We start from the raw sequence: 19,800 nt of genomic DNA on the forward strand, positions 1-19,800 counted from the left end.
TAAAAAAAATTGTGGTTAAACTATATCAGATTGCTTGCTGATTTGAGAATGGGGAATGGAGAAAGAGAAGGAGAAAAATTTGGAATCCAAGGTTTTGCAAAGGTGAATGTTGAAAACTATCTTGGCATCTATTTGCAAAATACTATTAAAAAACAAAAACAATGTGGTTAAAGAAAGCCTGACTTGTTTAGAGGTATACAATTGTTGAATACAAGAACTGATTTTGAATAAGCATTATGTTACATACTAGTTGGTACTTTAATATCATTTCCAATGGATTGATGGTTTGATTGTGAACAGTAAAGCTGTGTCTATTTTCAACAATTGAAGTGTTAGGAAAAATAATGCCATATCCTTGATTTTTCTTCATTTTTGTAAAATATAATCAAAGGAAAAATGGAAAGAATCTGCAAGGCTATTTGTTGAAAAACGTCCATGTCATGCAGACATTTTTAATAGCAAACATATTCTATATGTAATTTATGGAAAAGAAACCAGAAATAACCTAATCTACAAGTAATTACAGAAGAATATATATCACTGGGGTCAATGAATTTCTCAGTCTATGTGTTTCTTGTTTTAGGGCAAGGTATTTGGCAGGTGAGATTCATTTGTATGTTTCTTCTAAGTATATAGCTTTCCTTGATTTTCTTTCCAATTGTTGGGGTATAAGCATTTTGTGACCAAAATGAAAATAAAAACTCTTTATTTAGCAATTTCTTTCCTATTTTTTTTATTCAGGTCCATGGTATTAATTAAGTACATATACATAGGGAGACACTTGCACAAAGTGCTATTAAAAATTACTATCACGCATAAAATGCTGATTTGTGATAGTCTTTGATAATGCGGGACAGGTGAATTTACGTTCCAACCAACAGAGCTACAATTACTCTGCAGAAACCTTTCCAAAAGCCATTGTGAATTGTCTTTAAAATGGGATGAGTAGGTATGGAAAGATATCAAGGTAATATAATAATAATAGAGTGCATCAATTTTTAAATTTAACTGGATGAAAAATGGAAATGCTTCATTAATTCAATTTGGGTCACACACATAAGTGGAGTTTCCCTCTTCTCTTCTTAAAAGGGTACAAAGTGTTATAGTAAAAAATTTGCATGAAGCTTTTCAGTGAAGCTATTTAAGGCTTTTAAAATGAAAACTTTTAATTTAATTCTTTTCTCCCCACCCTCTCAAGGGAGCAAAGTGTTCAAAGTAAATAGTTATGAATGGTTATTGCATTAAAGTGGGCTCTATACAAGTACAGCAGAATCTAATGTGACTGAAAGTTCTGTAAGCTCTAGTCATTGAAGTTTGTTGATATAGCTCCCTGAGCACTGAGAAATGTAAGCATTATTATAGAGTCCTTTGCTATCATTTTTGAGAAGTCATACAGGACAGGCACTATCCCTGACAATTGAGAAAAACATAATCAAGAAGGACACGTATGTTGACCTTCATTGAAATATGGGAAACAATGATTAACCTACTAATTATAAAATGGTCAGTTTCATCTCAACATCTGGCAAGATTCTGGAACAAAACACTCAGTAGAAATTAACATAATTCTTAAAAAATAATAATAACTGGTATAGAAAACATATTTAGCTAGAGATGATTTTTGTCGTTAAAATTATTTACATGTCTATTTTAAATCTATTGGTTTCATTGTCCTAGATGTCTTCCATTTTACTATGCTATACCTAATATATGATGGTAATGTATAGAGCATTCATTTTTTTATTTAAGTACTGGAAATGACCTCAAAGGAAGGGGGTCTACCTCCCTGATTCATGAATCATTCTTATCTATCCAAATACCCACCTCACTTCATTTTTGAATGCCTCTAATCATTTGAGAGTTTTTCCTTAAGAATCATCAAACATACATTGTTGGTGGAATTGTGAATGCATGCAGCCATTCTGGAAAGCAATTTGGAACTATGCTCAAAAAGTTATCAAATTGTGTATATCCTTTGATCCAGCAGTGTTTCTACTGGGCTTATATCCCAAAGAGATTTTAAAGAAGGGAAAGGGACCTGTATTTGCAAGAATGTTTGTGGCAGGTCTCTTTGTAGTGGCCAGAAACTGAAAACTGAGTGGATACCCATCAATTGAAGAATGGCTGAATAAATTGTGGTATATGAATGTTATGAAATATTATTGTTCTGTAAGAAATGACCAGCAGAATGATTTCAGAAAGGATGATTTCAGTAAGAGACTTACATGAATTGATGCTGAGTGAAATGAGCAGCACCAGGAGATCATTATATACTTCAACAACAACACTATATGATGATTGATGTGGCTCTCTTCAACAATGAGATGAACCAAATTAGTTCCATTTTTCCAATAATGAAGAGAAACAGCTACACCTAGCAAAAGAACTCTGGGAAATGAGTGTGAACCACAATAAAGCATTTCCCCTCCCTCTGTTTTTGTCCACTTGCATTTTTTTATTTCATTCTCAGGCTTATTTTACCTTATTTCTAAATCCGATTTCTCTTGTGCAGCAAAATAACCGTATGGATATGTATACATGCATTGTATTTAACATATACTTTAACATATTTAACATATATTGGTCTATCTGCCATTTAAGGGAGGGGGTGAGCAGAAGGAGGGGAAAAGTTGGAACAGAAGGTTTTGCAAGGTTCAATGCTGAAAAATTACCCATGCATATATCTTGTAAATAAAAAAAAAACCTGCAATAAAAAATTTTAAAAAGAATGATGAAACAAGGTCTTAATGTAGAAAATACATATTCATTGCAGTTCTACAATCTGAATCCAATAAGAATTAATATGTTCCATTTCCTTTAATGAAATTCTCCAAATATTGAATAGAGAGATTATTTCACTTTTTATTTTGGGGACTAACTTCTGCAAGCTTCTTTAAGCTTTTCTGACATGGGAAGATATCAAATCCTCTCACCATTCTGGTTGCCTTTATTGTGGATATAATAAGGAGAATAAAATAAAGGATTTGTAAATGACAAAGCAAAAATACAATAAGTTTTTAAGGAGTATTGTTAAAATAGTTTTTGTATTCTGTATTCAAATTTGAGGTCAAGTAGTAGCATGTATATATTAATCATCTTTGCCCCTCTTCATACAACAAATTTAGCTCTGTTAGGTAGGACTAGAATTTCCTCAATAATAGCAAAGGCAATAATAAAGTCTTCCTAATTCTGTATGTATTTGAAAACTAGAACAAATTGAGAAAACAAGACAGTCCTTTCAGAGGGAAAAAAAACTAATATTTATCACAAATAAACAAAAATGTCAGGATTTTCAATTGGTAAAAAAATTATAATCAAATAAATATTAAAAATGCCAACATGAAAAGAGTATTTAATTGGTCTAGTCTTGCCTCCGGCATTAACTAGTTGAATGACTTTGAGCAAAATGCTTTAATTTCCATTTCTGTTTTCTTATTTATAAAATAAGGAGGATGGATTTGATGATATCTTCTATTGTAAAATTTCTATGATTATATGATATATGATGTGAGATTCAAGTCTTTGAAAACCAACAATAAGAATCCCAAAAAATCCTAATGAGATATTTTAATTAACTCAAGCAGTTTGTAGCTGATACATAACTCAGAGGTTAAAGATATGGTGTACATTTACATTGCAACAAATTCAGGAAATTCAGAGAAAAACTGACATAAGCAGAATGATAGCACGATGATGACGATGAACAATATAGGGAAGTAAAGACGTCAGAGAGAGCTATGGGAAAGGGGAAAAAATGCAGTAGTTATAGAGTTCTTTTCAGCCAAACCATTTTCTCATCTAGAAAGGATAGCTTATTAACTTTCATTTTAGGTGTTATTAATTTTAAATAGTCTAAGTAACCCACATCTATTCAGTGCAAGGGAAAATGACAAAGAAAAGCCTGACTGTGAGAGCAAATTGTAGAGTTCCTCTGAAAGATATAGATTCACAATTTCACATACAAAAAGTAGCTTATAAGTTCCTGAAATCTATGTTTTGCTATTTAGCTCTAAGGAAAATCCCTTTATCTTGGAAGAGGTTGACACACATCATCTTTCTATGGATTTGAAAGCAAGGTCATTGCACCTGATTGAGTTCACACTGGTTAATTCCTTGTCTGGTTATGGATGGCATTCTGGGCTATGAAAACTGAGTTCAGATGGGGGAAGTTTAGGCAATTGATGTATACAGATGGAAGATTTTTTAACTTACTTGCCAGAGAATATTCACAGACCCTCAACAGACCCTCACTCCATCACCCCTGATAACCTTCTATCTTGATCAATCCTGTGGCATAGCATGATCCCCTTCATAATCAGTGCTAGACTCTAATGCAATGGTTAGACAGTGACATGAAAAAGATGTCAAGCTGATTGTCTTCACTAAATTAGTGTCCCAGATAAAATAATTTTCCTAGAACTGGGAAGTCTAAAGGATAGCACATTTTCTCCTTTTCAATTCACTTGATGCCTAAGAATTTCTAGACTTACTGGAATGACTATTAAATTCATAGATATTTCAGCAATTATTTTCCCTCAAAGCACTTTTTAAACTAACTACAAGGCAATGAAAATGGTTACATTTACATACTATCCTCAGGACTGCTTAGTTCTCTTACAGAGATAAATGAAGCCCCAATGGTCTGTAAAGCCCAGAAGCTTCACTATATGAGTGGTGACCAATGCTGATCACTGAATGCCCTAAGTGATTGGATTATTCCCATCCAGTACCTCAGATAATGACAAAAAAATTGTCTTCTCCCCCTCTAGGATCTCACTCTCCAGGCATATCTCCAGCACTTGAAACTTCAACTTCACTGCTGATTTCTTCCTCCTCAAATTGGTGAGTATTATGCTCTATCTTCCCTAAAACCAGATCTTAATATCACTTCTTATTGTCTTCTAAATCTGTATATCCTCTCTATCAATTTCCAGGATCATTTATTTGATGTTTTCTTTCATTAAAATAGGAGCTCCTTGATAGGGAATGTTTTGTTTTGTCATTATTTTTTTTAATCACATTCCTACTACTTAACACCATTCATAACACAAATTAAATAATCTCTCTCTCTCTCTCTCTCTCTCTCTCCTCTCTCTCTCTCTCTCTCTCTCTCCCCACACACACAAATGAGTGTGTGTGTGTGTGTGTGTGTGTACACATTCTATATGTACTCTGTATATATGTATGTACAATTCATATATATACATATATATGTTTATAGTTTTAGAGCTGCAAGAGATTATAGATTTCATCTAATCCATTTTACAATAGTGAAAACTGAGACAAAAGGAAATTGAGAAATTTACCTAAGGTTACACAGAGTCTGGGGCAGAATTTAAATCAAAGATCTTCTTGACACTAAATTCAGTTCTCTTTCCATAGTATTTTGAATGTGTTATGTTAATTAACTAATAATACATAACTTCCTATAGACGACTTGGCAAGTCTGGACACACTTTCCAGTACTGATTGGATTTGATCTTCTCCCTCTGTTTATTCACTGATTATGGTGGGAGAATATTCTCTTTTCCTCATTATCACTGCCAGAATGGCTTTTCACAATCATTCAATAACATCCCTTCTTTTTAGATTTATTTTCAAGTTCAAATAAAATAGCAAAAATAATTGTACTGTCTAGAACATTATCTTTTCTTCCTCAAAGAAACTAGCACATGAATGATAGTATTTTTTTTTCTGTTCCTTGACTCTTTTCACTCCAGGGTACAGAAATATATCACATGTGCACATATACACAAATGGCATTACAATGTATCATACACATATATTGATAACTTTTTTAAACACCCTCACTTCTCAGTTCTTCAATTTATTCATATACTATGTCTTACTTCTCTATTCCAATGAACTACGCACAGAAAGCTACACACACACACACACACACACACACACACCTTGATTATGAATTTTTGCAATTCATTCATCTAATCAAATATTTGTTATTCCAACTTTGCTTCTGTCTTATATAACTTAATCTTGAATAAATCAATGATTTCTAGGAAATTCTTGGAGCATGGAGTCCACAGCTAGAATCCCCTTTGTTTTCTGGGATATCTTTACTTTACATATATGATATTTTCCCTTTCTCCAAAGGGAAAATTAATCTGTTTTTGAGAGTGAAAATCAGAAAATAAACATAATATGTTGAAAGTTTAAAAAAAATAATCTATCTGATTTTAAGTAGAGGATGCATAACCCCTTGAGGGGAAGATTATTAGTCAGCTATTGGTTAAATAAGATGAAATTTGGGATAGTTGTTCAAATGCCATATTTGGAGTTTAAAAGATCTAGGTTTAAATGCTTCCTCTGAAATCTATTAACTGCTAGACTTTAGACAAGTCATCTGATCTCTCTAGGCTTCTGTTACCTCATTTATATCTGAGGGATGGCCTTTAAGCCCTCTTCCTCTTCACCTTCATCATCTGACTTCCTTCAAGTATCAGCTGAAATTAAACCTTCTGTAAGAATCCATTCATGGAACTCTTAAATTTGGGACCTTTCCTCTGAAAAATATTTCAAATATATATTTATTTATATCATTAGCTACTGCTATCAGAATGAAAACTCTTTGAAGGAATGACTTTTTTTTAAAAACTTTCTTTGCACCATTGTCATTTAGTACAATGTCTGGCAAACATTAAGTATTTCCTGAATTCTTGTTGATTTGATTTCATTAGGTGCAGATTTTCAATGATTAATTAAAAATTTAAGTCTTTCATAGGGAAAAATAAGAATAAGAAGTTAAATTCTGGTATCCTCTGTTTAAAAGTGCTAATAAAACCATCAGGAGTTTATTTTAAAAATCAAATAAGAGTATACAATGAAAATAAAATATAATTGATGGCAAAGTATTGGTGATGAAATATAGAACAAAGAAAAATTATTCCCATCTAGCAGGAAAAAAAATTATTTGAAATTATTAATCAGTATATGGTAATTTTAACACAAATTTAATAAGCATTATCCAAAACAAATGATCAAAGAAATATATAAAATGATGAGTAAAATTCTTTAATAAATTCTTGCATTTTACATGCATTAGATAAACCTAGCTCTGTCACTTAAGACCTATGTGACTTTAAATGAGCTACTTATAAACTAGTCTTTTTTTTTACTTAAAGCTAAGTACAAAATAAAAAAAAAATAGAAAAAGAAAGACAAAAAAAGAAAAATTAAAAACAGTAACAACAAAATCCTGTTCTGTGCCCAAGAGAACATCAAGAAAATTCAGATTATGTAACAATAAATTTCCATTTCAAAAAAGCATATATACTAGAATAGATTTTATGTTCATAACTGTCCATCTTTTCTTTGCTCTTCATAGTTTTTTTTTTTTTTTCTGTTCGCTTTTGTTCACTTTCTTCCTTTATTCTTTTTTTCCCCATTCATCCCTTTTACCTCTCCCAAGTGGGCTATAGTTAAGCATGGATATCTATGCATACATGCATACACACACACACACACACACACACACACACATACACACACATATACATACATACACATTAATATATGCAATACTTATGTATATTACATACTCACACCCACATACATGGAATTATATACATACACCTACATACATACATATGTGCACACATGCATAATCTACATATACATTTACATGTATGTAGGCATGCATCTAAAATATTAATATGGCTGACATAATGTAGATTTCTATATTTTTTATTCTTTGAAGACAAAATATACACATTAGGAAAATTGATAAGATGCTTTTTCTAGATAGATTGTAAATAATATGTAGTACATATCATTATATTTTTCTTTAACTGCATAGTGACTTTCTTAGCACTTTAAAAGCTTTATTTCACTAGCAGTTTATCATCTGTCAGCCTTTTGGACAGTAATTAGAATATTAGATTTTAGTTATATACTGTCAGACCTTTACCACCTTCCTTATCCTATTACCTATGTTATAATATAATCAATATGGTATAGACTTTCAGATTTGTTAGTCATAAATATCATTGTAAACTTACTTTGTTTTCATTTTGCCTTGTGGATGATCATTTTGGGGTTTCATTTAAATGATGCCCAACTCTATATAGGATACAGTAGGAAATCAGAAAGAATTGTATTCATTTTCTATTTGATCGGTCTTGAGTTCTCTGGAGGGATTCTTGTAAATCTTCAATCTGGGGATTCTTTCAGCATCACAACAATATTTTTCATTATCTCTTTTCCCTTTATGCCAAATATAATTTACAAATCTAACCTACTTTCACTGTCTTTGTATTATAAAAAATGTTTTGAGAAAAGTATCGTAATTCTGAACTAGTATATAATTTTGTGTAAATCTTTTTTTCATGTGTCTCTGTGGCATTTAAATGGCACATCTGGCATTCTGTGCGCTTTGGTAAAAGCAATGTGTAGGATGTCAATATATGTAAGAAAATCTTTCTTCACAATTACCCCTAATATATGTTTCTGCTTACAATTTCTTACTATCATGCCCATTGCATATTTAGTTTAGTATTTACATTATTACTATCTTTGTTTATTTTTATGCACTCAAATAAGTGTAAGTGACCCTGCCTAGATAGTAATCTGAATTTACATCTTCTTGCTTGTGCTGTGGACATTCAGAGCTAATGCAGCTGTTTTTAACTGTTTTCTCTAAAAAAGCCTCACATGAGTAACATGAAATAAAGGTAAAGCTAAAAAAGAGCAGAAAGATCCTGTAATACAATCCATTAATACTGGAAATGAGAGAAAGAAGTTGAGATATGAAAAGACTCAAAGAAATATGACCAGATTTTCTGATATTTTCTCTGATTTTTCTCTAATTCTCATGACTTCTCCAACCTCTTCAAAATAAGAATTATTCCCAAGAGATAAAGCAATTTAAACTATATCTATAGTCAAGGAACCAAGGTCCCAAATTAAGTTAAAGCAGCAGCAGCAACAACCTAATTAAGAACAGAGAAGTCAAATTCCTAATTTCCTCACTTTATATCTTATACTTTAATACTCAAAATGAAAAGAAATGGAGAAGCCAACTCAGAGACTAGAAACCATTTCTATCCTTCTCTTATTTCAGTACTAGGGAACAACATAAGACAGAAATTTGCCTTCATAGATTGTAAGGATAATCCCCACTAAAAGTTTTAAAATGTCAAAAAAAAATGTGATCTCTGTATAAATAAAACATACTGATTTTGAAGATAAGAAATGAAAATACAATGTATGTTTATAGCTATTGCTACTCTCTAAAAAAAATAACAAGTCAAAAAAACATGGAAAGCCTAATGCAAGGAATGCAAGAAATAATAAAAGAAAATTGCCTAGGATTTCTAAATACAGCATACAATCTGCCAAACAAAAGAATTCACAGATCATCTGCAGAAGAAGAAAAACTCTTATGTTGTAAACTGCATGACAAGTTGTACTTAAGCTTGAAAATTCCAAGGGTAAAAAAATAATAATGCTAAAATCTATAAATGGACAGAAACATATTGGAATTTCACATAATTTAAGCCTTTGCCAACCTACAAAGGAACCTGTATGTTTGTGTCTGTGGCTGTGTGTGTATCTGTGTGGTTTTGTTTGTGACTAAACTAAAGAAAGAGAAAAAATTAAGAAACTTAGAGACACCATCTTAAATTAGAGAATGGGATAACAAATGGGATTATGGGAGCTTGAGAGTGAAGGAGCAGTGTGTCTGTGTAGTATTACCTTAAATTAAGTGAAAATAACTGAAGAAACAAAGTATTTTGTTTACAGAAGAAGAGGAAAAACATCTACATTTGGAAAAAAAGAAATACAAGTAGGAAATAGAAAAAAACTGTAAACTAAATTCATAATTTTATTTTATTTTTATTAAATCATCTTATTTTCCCAATGACAATTTTAGCATTCATTTTTATAAGATTTTAAGTTTAATTTTTAATTAATTTAATTTGTTTAATTTTTTCCCCTTCCTTTCCCCTGTTCTCTTCCTAAAATGGTAGCCAATTTGCTATAGGTGTTGTTGTATAAACATATCTCTATATTAGTCACAGTTGGGATGGAAGAAACAGATGAAAAGGGAAAAAACACAAAAAAAGATTAAATGAGCCAAAAAAATGTATACTTTGATAGGTATTCAGAGTTAATCAGTTCTTTAATCTAGATGTGGATAGCATTTTTTTTTTTTGTGAGTGCTTTGTATTTGTCTTGGATTCTTATAGTTGCTGAGAAGAGCTGAATCATTCATAGTTTATCATCATACAATGTTGTTGTTAATATCTACAATGTTTTCCTAGTTCTAGTCATTTCATTTTACATTATGAAGATCATTCAAGTATTTCTTGTTTGTTGTTGTTGTTGTTTTCTGAAAGTTTCCTGTTCATCGTTTCTTTATTGTACAAAAGTATTCCATTCAATTAGAACTTGTTCACCCATTTCCCAAATGATGGCATCCTTTCAGTTTCCAATATTTTTCCACAGTAAAAAGAGCTGTCACAAATATTTTTGCATATGGAGATTATTTTCCCTTTTTATGGACTCCTGAGGATATAGATCTGGTCATGGTAAGTTTAGATCAAAGAATACACACAGTTTAGCTGCTCTTGGGCCAAAGTTCCAAATTGCTCTCCAGAATAGTTAGATCCATTCACAACTCTAAGAGCGATGCATTATTTTCCCAATTTTTCCATATCCTGGTCCAACATTTATCATTTCCCTCTTTTGTCATATTAGACAAACTGATAGATGCTAGGTAGTATCTCATAATTGTTTGAATTTGTATATTTCTAATGAAAAGTGATTTAGAACACTTCTTCATGTTATCTGTATATAGCTTTGATTCCTTTATTTGAAAAATGACTGTTTATGTCATTTACCCATTTATCAATTATGGAATGGTTGCTATTCTTATAATTTGAATCAGTTCTCTATATATTTGAGAAATAAGCCTTTTATCAGACACCTGTTGTAAAAATTATTTTGTAGCTTTCTACTTTCCTTCTAATTTTGGTAGCATTACTTTTGTTTGTGAAAAAGCATTATGTTTTAATAATCAAACTTATCTATTTTATATTCTGTATCACTTTCTATTTCATTTCATATATTCATATGGGGGGAATTCTCCCTCCCCCATAGTTCTGACCAATGAACCATTCCTTGCTCTTCTGATTTGCGTCAGATTTGAGTCACCATTAAGTCTAAATCATACATTCATTTGACTTTATCTTGGTATATGGTACAATATGCTGATCTATACCTAATTTACAGGCTATTGTTTTCCAGTTTTTCAAAAGAATTTTTTGTCAAATTGTAAATTTTTATCCTCCAAAATGGAGTCTGTGGGTTTATCAAACACTAGATTACTCTGGTCATTAACTACTGTGTCTTGTATATCTAATGTTTTCCATTGATCTGCCATTCGATTTCTTAGCCAATACCATCTAGGTTATATGATTACTGCTTTATAATATAGTTTGGTATTGCTAGGTTACCTTTTTTTGGATTTTTTTCCATTAATTCTCTTGATACCCTTGATTTTCTAGATGAATTTTGTTGTTCTTTTTCTAGCACTCTAAAATAATTCTTTAGTATTTTGATTGGAGTGACACTGAATAAGGAAATTTTTGTAGGCATAATTATCATTCTTTAAAATTGGCTCAGCCTACATATGAATAATTGATATTTTTGCGGTTGTTTAGCTTTGACTGTATTTTCATGAAAAGTTTTTTTTTATTGTACTTTTAGAGCTTCTAGGTTCATCTTGACTGCAAATTTCCAAGTATTCTATATTGTTTATAATTATTATAAAGGAATTTCTCTTTTTCTTGCTGCTAGACATTGTAGGTCATATGAGAAAGGCTAAAAATTCATGTGGCTTTATCTTATGTACTGCAATTTTGCTAGAGTTGTTAATTATTTCAAGTAATTTGTTAGCTGATTCACTAGGGTTCTCTAAGTAAATCTCTAAATTCTGTTATTTGCAAAGAGTCTTAGTTTTATGCCCTCACTACCTTTTCTAATTTTTGACTTAATTTTCTTCTCTTATTACTAAAGCTAATATTACTATTATTATATTGAATAATTGGCATAATAATGGGTATACTTCTTTCACCCTTGATCTTATTGTGAAGGCTTTTTACTTATCCTTATTATAGATAATGCTTCTTATTGGTTTAAAAAGATACTTCTTATCATTTAAAAGAACATTGCCATTATTCCTTTGCTCTTTTGTGCTTTTAACAGAAATAGATTACATTTTTTTCAAAAGCTTTTTGAGCATCTGTTAAGATAATCATATGATTTCTATTGACTTTTTATCAATATGGTCAATTATGTTGATACTTTTCCTAATATAGAGCCACCTTGCATTCTTAGCATAAATCCTAGTTTGTTATAGTATACTTTTGTGATGATAGTTTATTATAATAATTTTTCTAGTAGTTAATTAACATTATTTTTGCATTGTTATTCATTTGGCAAATTAACATAAATTTTTGTTTCTGTTTTAGTTCTTCCTAGTTATGTATCAGCATATTTCTGCCATAACAAGAGTTTCATAAGACTCTTTTCACTTATTTTTCCAAATAATTTTATGTAGCATCAGAATTAATTGTTCTTTCAGTGTCTGTAGAATTTACTCATGAACCTAGTTTGTGCTGAAAATTTTTTCCTAGGGAGATTGTTAGTGGCTTGTTTAATTTGATTTTCTAAGATATGGTTATTTAGGCATGTTATTTTCCGATCTGTTAGTCTAAGTAATTTATATTTTCATAAGTATTCTTCAATGTCATGCAGATTGTAATATTTATTGGCATGTCATTGGGCAAAATATTTACTAAGGATTACTTTAATTTCCCCTTCATTTGGTGGTAGTTTCACTGTTTTCACTTTTGATCCTTTATATTTGTTTTTCTTCTTTCTTTGCTTAAATCAAATTAACCAATGGCATATCATATTGGGTGCCCCCTCATAAAACCAGTTCCTAAATTGATTTATTAGCTCAATAGATTTAGAATCAAATGTAAAAAGGTAGACATATTCAATATACTTTTGGGATCATAATGCAATAAAAATTACATCCAATAAAGGGCAGTGAGAAATTAGATTAAAATTAATTGGAAACTAAATATTTTAATCCTAAATAAATGGATCAAAGAACTAATCATAGAAAAATCAATAATTTAATTAAAGAGAATGACAATAATGAGACAGCATACAAAAATTTATGGGACATAGCCAAAAAATGACTTAAGGAAAAACTTATTTCTTTAAATTCTTACATCAACAAAATGGAAGAAAAACAGATCAATATATTGGACATGCAATTAAAACAATAACAACAACCAAAAAAGAATGTTTAAAATCCTCAATTGACCACCGAATTAGAAATCCTAAAAATCAAAAATCAGATTAATAAGATAGAAAGTAAAAAATTAAGCTAATAAATCAATTTAGGAACTGGTTTTATGAAGGGGCACTCAATATGATATGCGATTGGTTAATGTTGAGAGTGAGTTCACCTTTCCATCCAAGGCATCCAAGTGAGGCTTATTCTATCCTTCCCCTCCACAAGAATAGTTTTTTTTTTTTTTTTATACCTCTTCATATGAGATAATTTACAACATTCTATCTCTCCCTTCTCTCTGTATTCAATGTACTACGCTTTCTTACTCCTAAATTTTATGACATTTCTTCATTTTCACCTTATGCCTGTCTATGTTCTGTCTATGTATATTCCTTATAACTATCTTATTAAAGATGCAGTTTTGTTCACAAAGCATATGCATGGGTAAGTTTTCCAACATTGACCCTGGCAAAAAATTGGAAACAACTATGGCAGAAAGTAGGAAAAGACCCATCCCTAACACCATATACTAAGATAAGGTCAAAATGGGTTCATGATCTAGACATACAGAATGATATTATAAACAAATTAGAAGAACATAAGATAGTTTACCTCTCAGATTTGTGGAGGCATTTTAGCAAAGATGCAGGATACAAAATAAACCCAAATAAATTATCAGCATTCTTATATATCACTAACAAAATCCAACAGCAAGAAATACAAAGAGAAATTCTATTGAAAGTAACTGTCGAGGACTTCCGGTTAAGATGGCGGAGAGGAGGCTCACAGCTGCATAAGCTCCACGCTTTCTCTCACTATCCATTTCATTACAAGCCTCTGAATCAATGCTTGACTGAAAAAAACCCACAAATAGTTACCAAGAGAAGCCATCCTTGAGATCCGCCAAGAAAGGTCTGTCTGTACTGGAGGGCTGGGGCGGTTTTAGATCGGGCGCAGGCGGCGGGCAGTGGCAGTGAGGGCACAGGAGCAGACTGGAGAGGGGGTGGAGAGTGATCGTAGCCGTCTCTGCGGGGAGAGCTTCGCTACAGGTTTGGATACTTTCCTCCGGCAGCAAGTCAACAGCCCAGCAGAGAAGCTAAAAACACCGGGGCTGAAGAATACAACCCCAAACAGCTGGAGTCTCTCAGGACCTGGCCGCCCCCCCCTTCCCCCCCTCAGTGACTCAGCACGCTTTGGGATCTCAGAGCGCAGGCGCAGCACAGTCCTGCTAGTGCCTCACTGCTGCCCCCTGCAGTCTGTAGAGGAAGCTCGATAACACACCCAGCCCCCCCCCAAAGAAAGACTCCAGTTTTTTCTGTTTTTCTTTGGTAGTTTGTCTCTGATTAATAGACAGAATGAGCAAGAAGCTGAAGAGGACTTTAACCCTTGACAGATAGATAGAGAGCAGACTCTAAATCCTGAGGAGACTAAAAACAGGCAGTCCCCAGGTGAATCCCCAAAGGAGGAGATCGTCTGTTCCTCAGCACAGATGAACCTCATAGAAGTGATTAAAAAGGCTCTCACAAGGGAGCTAGAAGAAAAATGGGGAAAGCAGAGTGAGGCTTGGGAAAAGGAGAAGGAGGCTTGGCAAAAGAGCCTGGAGAAAGTTAAAGAGAGAGTGGATAAAGAAGTAAAATACTTGAAAAATAGGATTAGTGAACTGGAAACAGAAAACAGCTCTCTAAAAAACAAAATTGGCAAAATGGAAAAAAATTCCACAGAACAAAAGAACTCAATTGGACAATTAGAAAAAGATTTTAAAAAAGTGAGTGAAGAGAATACTTCACTGAAAATCAGAATTGAACAAGTGGAATTGAATGACTCGAGGAGACAAAAGAATCAGTCAAGCAAATCCAAAAAAATCAAACAATGGAGAAAAATGTGAAATACCTTCTGGGGAAGACAACAGACCTGGAAAACAGATCCAGGAGAGAAATCTGAGAATCATTGGACTCCCAGAAAAACATGATGAAAAAAAGAGCCTGGACACTGTCTTCCAGGAAATTATCAAAGAGAACTGCCCAGAAATCATAGGAACAGAGGAAAAAATAAACATTGAAAGGATTCATCGATCACCCACTGAAAGGGATCCTAAAATCAAAACACCAAGGAATATAGTGGCCAAATGCCAGAACCCTCAGATGAAAGAAAAAATATTGCAAGCGGCTAGAAAAACCCAATTCAAGTATCAAGGAGCCACAATAAGGATCACCCAGGATCTGGCAGCATCCACATTAAAAGATCGAAGGGCCTGGAATATGATATTCCGAAAGGCTAAGGAACTTGGTATGCAACCAAAAATAACTTACCCAGCGAGAATGAGCATCTTTTTCCAGGGAAGAAGATGGACATTCAACGAAGTAAGCGAATTTCATCTATTTCTGATGAAAAAACCAGAACTTAACAAAAAGTTTGATCTACAAATATAGAACTCAAGAGAAATCTAAAAAGGTAAAGATTAATCTTGGGAACTATATTTTGACTATATAGATGTATAAAGAATACATGTATACCTTGTTCTAGAAATTGATGTGGAAAGGACATTGTACCAGAAAAAGGGTAAAGTGGGGGTAGTACATCTCATGAAGAGGCATAGGAAACCTATTATATCTGAGAGAAAGAATGGAGGGGGATGAATATAGTGGGTATCTTACTGCCTTCAGAATTGGCTTTAAGTGAAAAATCTTAAGACATATTCAATCTATGGTGAAACTTCTCCCATCTCATTGAAAAGTGAGAAGGGAAAAGTGGAAAGGGAAGGAATAAGCTAAGCGGAAGGGAATACGGGAACTGGGAGGGAAAGGGGTAAGATAGGGGGAGGAACTCTAAGGCGGGGGGAGGGACACTAAAAAGGGAGGGCTGTGAGAAGCAAGGGGTGCTCACAAGCTTAATACTTGGTAGGGGGGGAAAGGGGAAAGAAGGGAGGAAAGCATAAACTGGGGTTAACAAGATGGCAAGTAATACAGAATTGGTCATTCTAACCATAAACGTGAACGGGGTAAACTCCTCCATAAAGAGGAAGCGGTTAGCAGAATGGATTAAAAGCCAGAATCCTACAATATGTTGTTTGCAGGAAACACACCTGAAGCGGGGAGATACATGCAGGTTAAAGGTAAAAGGTTGGAGCAAAATCTACTATGCTTCAGGTGAAGTCAAAAAAGCAGGGGTAGCCATCCTGATCTCAGATCAAGCTAAAGCAAAAATTGACCTAATTAAAAGAGATAAGGAAGGACACTATATCTTGCTAAAGGGTAGCATGGATAATGAAGCACTATCTATATTAAACATATATGCACCAAGTGGGGTAGCATCTAAATTCTTAAAAGAGAAACTAAGAGAGCTGCAAGAAGAAATAGACAGTAAAACTATAATAGTGGGAGATCTTAACCTTGCACTCTCAGAATTAGATAAATCAAACCACAAAATAAATAAGAAAGAAGTCAAAGAGGTAAATAGAATACTAGAAAAGTTAGATATGATAGATCTCTGGAGAAAATATAATGGAGACAGAAAGGAATACACTTTCTTTTCAGCAGTTCATGGAACCTATAAAAAAATTGACCATATATTAGAACATAAAAATCTCAAACTCAAATGTAGTAAGGCAGAAATAGTAAATGCATCCTTTTCAGACCACGATGCAATGAAAATTACATTCAACAAAAAAGCAGGGGGAAGTAGACCAAAAAATAATTGGAAACTAAATAATCTCATACTAAAGAATGATTGGGTGAAACAGCAAATCATAGACATAATTAATAACTTCACCCAAGAAAACGATAATAATGAGACATCATACCAAAATGTATGGGATGCAGGAAAAGCGGTAATAAGGGGAAATTTCATATCTCTAGAGGCCTATTTGTATAAAATAGAGAAAGAGAAGGTCAATGAATTGGGTTTGCAATTAAAAATGCTAGAAAAGGAACAAATTAAAAACCCCCAGTCAAACACTAAACTTGAAATTCTAAAAGTAAAAGGTGAGATCAATAAAATTGAAAGTAAAAAAACTATTGAATTGATTAATAAAACTAAGAGTTGGTTCTATGAAAAAACCAACAAAATAGACAAACCCTTAGTAAATCTGATTAAAAAAAGGAAAGAGGAAAATCAAATTGTTAGTCTTAAAAATGAAAAGGGAGAACTCACCACTAACGAAGAGGAAATTAGAGCAATAATTAGGAGTTACTTTACCCAACTTTATGCCAATAAATTCGACAACTTAAATGAAATAGAAAAATACCTCCAAAAATACAGCTTGCCCAAACTAACAGAGGAAGAAGTAAATATCCTAAACAGTCCCATCTCAGAAAAAGAAATAGAACAAACTATCAATCAACTCCCTAAGAAAAAATCCCCAGGACCAGATGGATTTACATGTGAATTCTACCAAACATTTAAAGAACAATTAACTCCAATGTTATATAAACTATTTGAAAAAATAGGGATTGAAGGAGTCCTACCAAACTCCTTTTATGACACAGATATGGTACTGATACCTAAACCAGGTAGGCTAAAAACAGAGAAAGAAAATTATAGACCAATCTCCCTAATGAATATTGATGCTAAAATCTTAAATAAAATATTAGCAAAAAGATTACAGAAAATTGTCACCAGGATAATACACTATGACCAAGTAGGATTTATACAAGGAATGCAAGGCTGGTTCAATATTAGGAAAACTATTAGCATAATTGACTATATCAATAACCAAACAAACAAAAACCACATGATCATCTCAATAGATGCAGAAAAAGCATTTGATAAAATCCAACATCCATTCCTAATAAAAACACTTGAGAGCATAGGAATAAATGGACTTTTCCTTAAAATAGTCAGGAGCATATATTTAAAACCTTCAGTAAGCATCATATGCAATGGGGAAAAACTGGAACCTTTCCCAGTAAGATCTGGAGTGAAGCAAGGTTGCCCACTATCACCATTATTATTTAATATCGTATTAGAAACACTAGCCTCGGCAATAAGAGTCGAGAAAGAGATTAAAGGAATTAGAGTAGGCAATGAGGAAACCAAACTATCACTCTTTGCAGATGATATGATGGTATACCTAGAGAACCCCAGAGATTCTACCAAAAAGCTATTGGAAATAATTCATAATTTTAGCAAAGTAGCTGGCTACAAAATAAATCCCCATAAATCCTCAGCATTTTTATACATCACCAACAAAACCCAACAGCAAGAGATACAAAGAGAAATTCCATTCAGAATAACTGTTGATACCATAAAATATTTGGGAATCTATCTACCAAAGGAAAGTCAGGAATTATATGAGCAAAATTATAAAAAAGTCTGCACACAAATAAAGTCAGACTTAAATAATTGGAAAAATATTAAGTGCTCTTGGATCGGCCGAGCGAACATAATAAAGATGACAATACTCCCTAAACTAATCTATTTATTTAGTGCTATACTAATCAGACTTCCAAGAAAATATTTTATTGATCTAGAAAAAATAACAACAAAATTCATATGGAACAATAAAAAGTCAAGAATCTCAAGGGAATTAATGAAAAAAAAATCAAATGAAGGTGGCCTAGCTGTACCTGATCTAAAATTATATTATAAAGCAGCAGTCACCAAAACTATTTGGTATTGGTTAAGAAATAGATTAGTGGATCAGTGGAAAAGGCTAGGCTCACAAGACAGAATAGTCAATTATAGCAACCTAGTGTTTGACAAACCCAAAGCCCCTAACTTCTGGGAAAAGAATTCATTATTTGATAAAAACTGCTGGGATAATTGGAAATTAGTATGGCAGAAATTAGGCATGGACCCACACTTAACACCATATACCAAGATAAGATCAAAATGGGTCTATGACCTAGGCATAAAGAACGAGACTATAAATAAATTAGAGGAACATAGAATAGTTTATCTCTCAGACTTGTGGAGGAGAAAGAAATTTGTGACCAAAGATGAACTAGAGACCATTACTGATCACAGAATAGAAAATTTCGATTACATCAAATTAAAAAGCCTTTGTACAAATAAAACTAATGCAAACAAGATTAGAAGGGAAGCAACAAACTGGGAAAACATTTTCACAGTTAAAGGTTCTGATAAAGGCCTCATTTCCAAAATATATAGAGAACTGACTCAAATGTATAAGAAATCAAGCCATTCTCCAATTGATAAATGGTCAAAGGATATGAACAGACAATTTTCAGAGGATGAGATTGAAACTATTACCACTCATATGAAAGAGTGTTCCAAATCATTATTGATCAGAGAAATGCAAATTAAGACAACTCTGAGATACCACTACACACCTGTCAGATTGGCTAAGATGACAGGAAAAAATAATGATGAATGTTGGAGGGGATGCGGGAAAACTGGGACACTAATGCATTGTTGGTGGAGTTGTGAACGAATCCAACCATTCTGGAGAGCAATCTGGAATTATGCCCAAAAAATTATCAAATTGTGCATACCCTTTGATCCAGCAGTGTTTC

Source organism: Antechinus flavipes, chromosome 4 (assembly GCF_016432865.1).
Source record: "Antechinus flavipes isolate AdamAnt ecotype Samford, QLD, Australia chromosome 4, AdamAnt_v2, whole genome shotgun sequence".
Classification (NCBI taxonomy): Eukaryota; Metazoa; Chordata; class Mammalia; order Dasyuromorphia; family Dasyuridae; genus Antechinus; species Antechinus flavipes.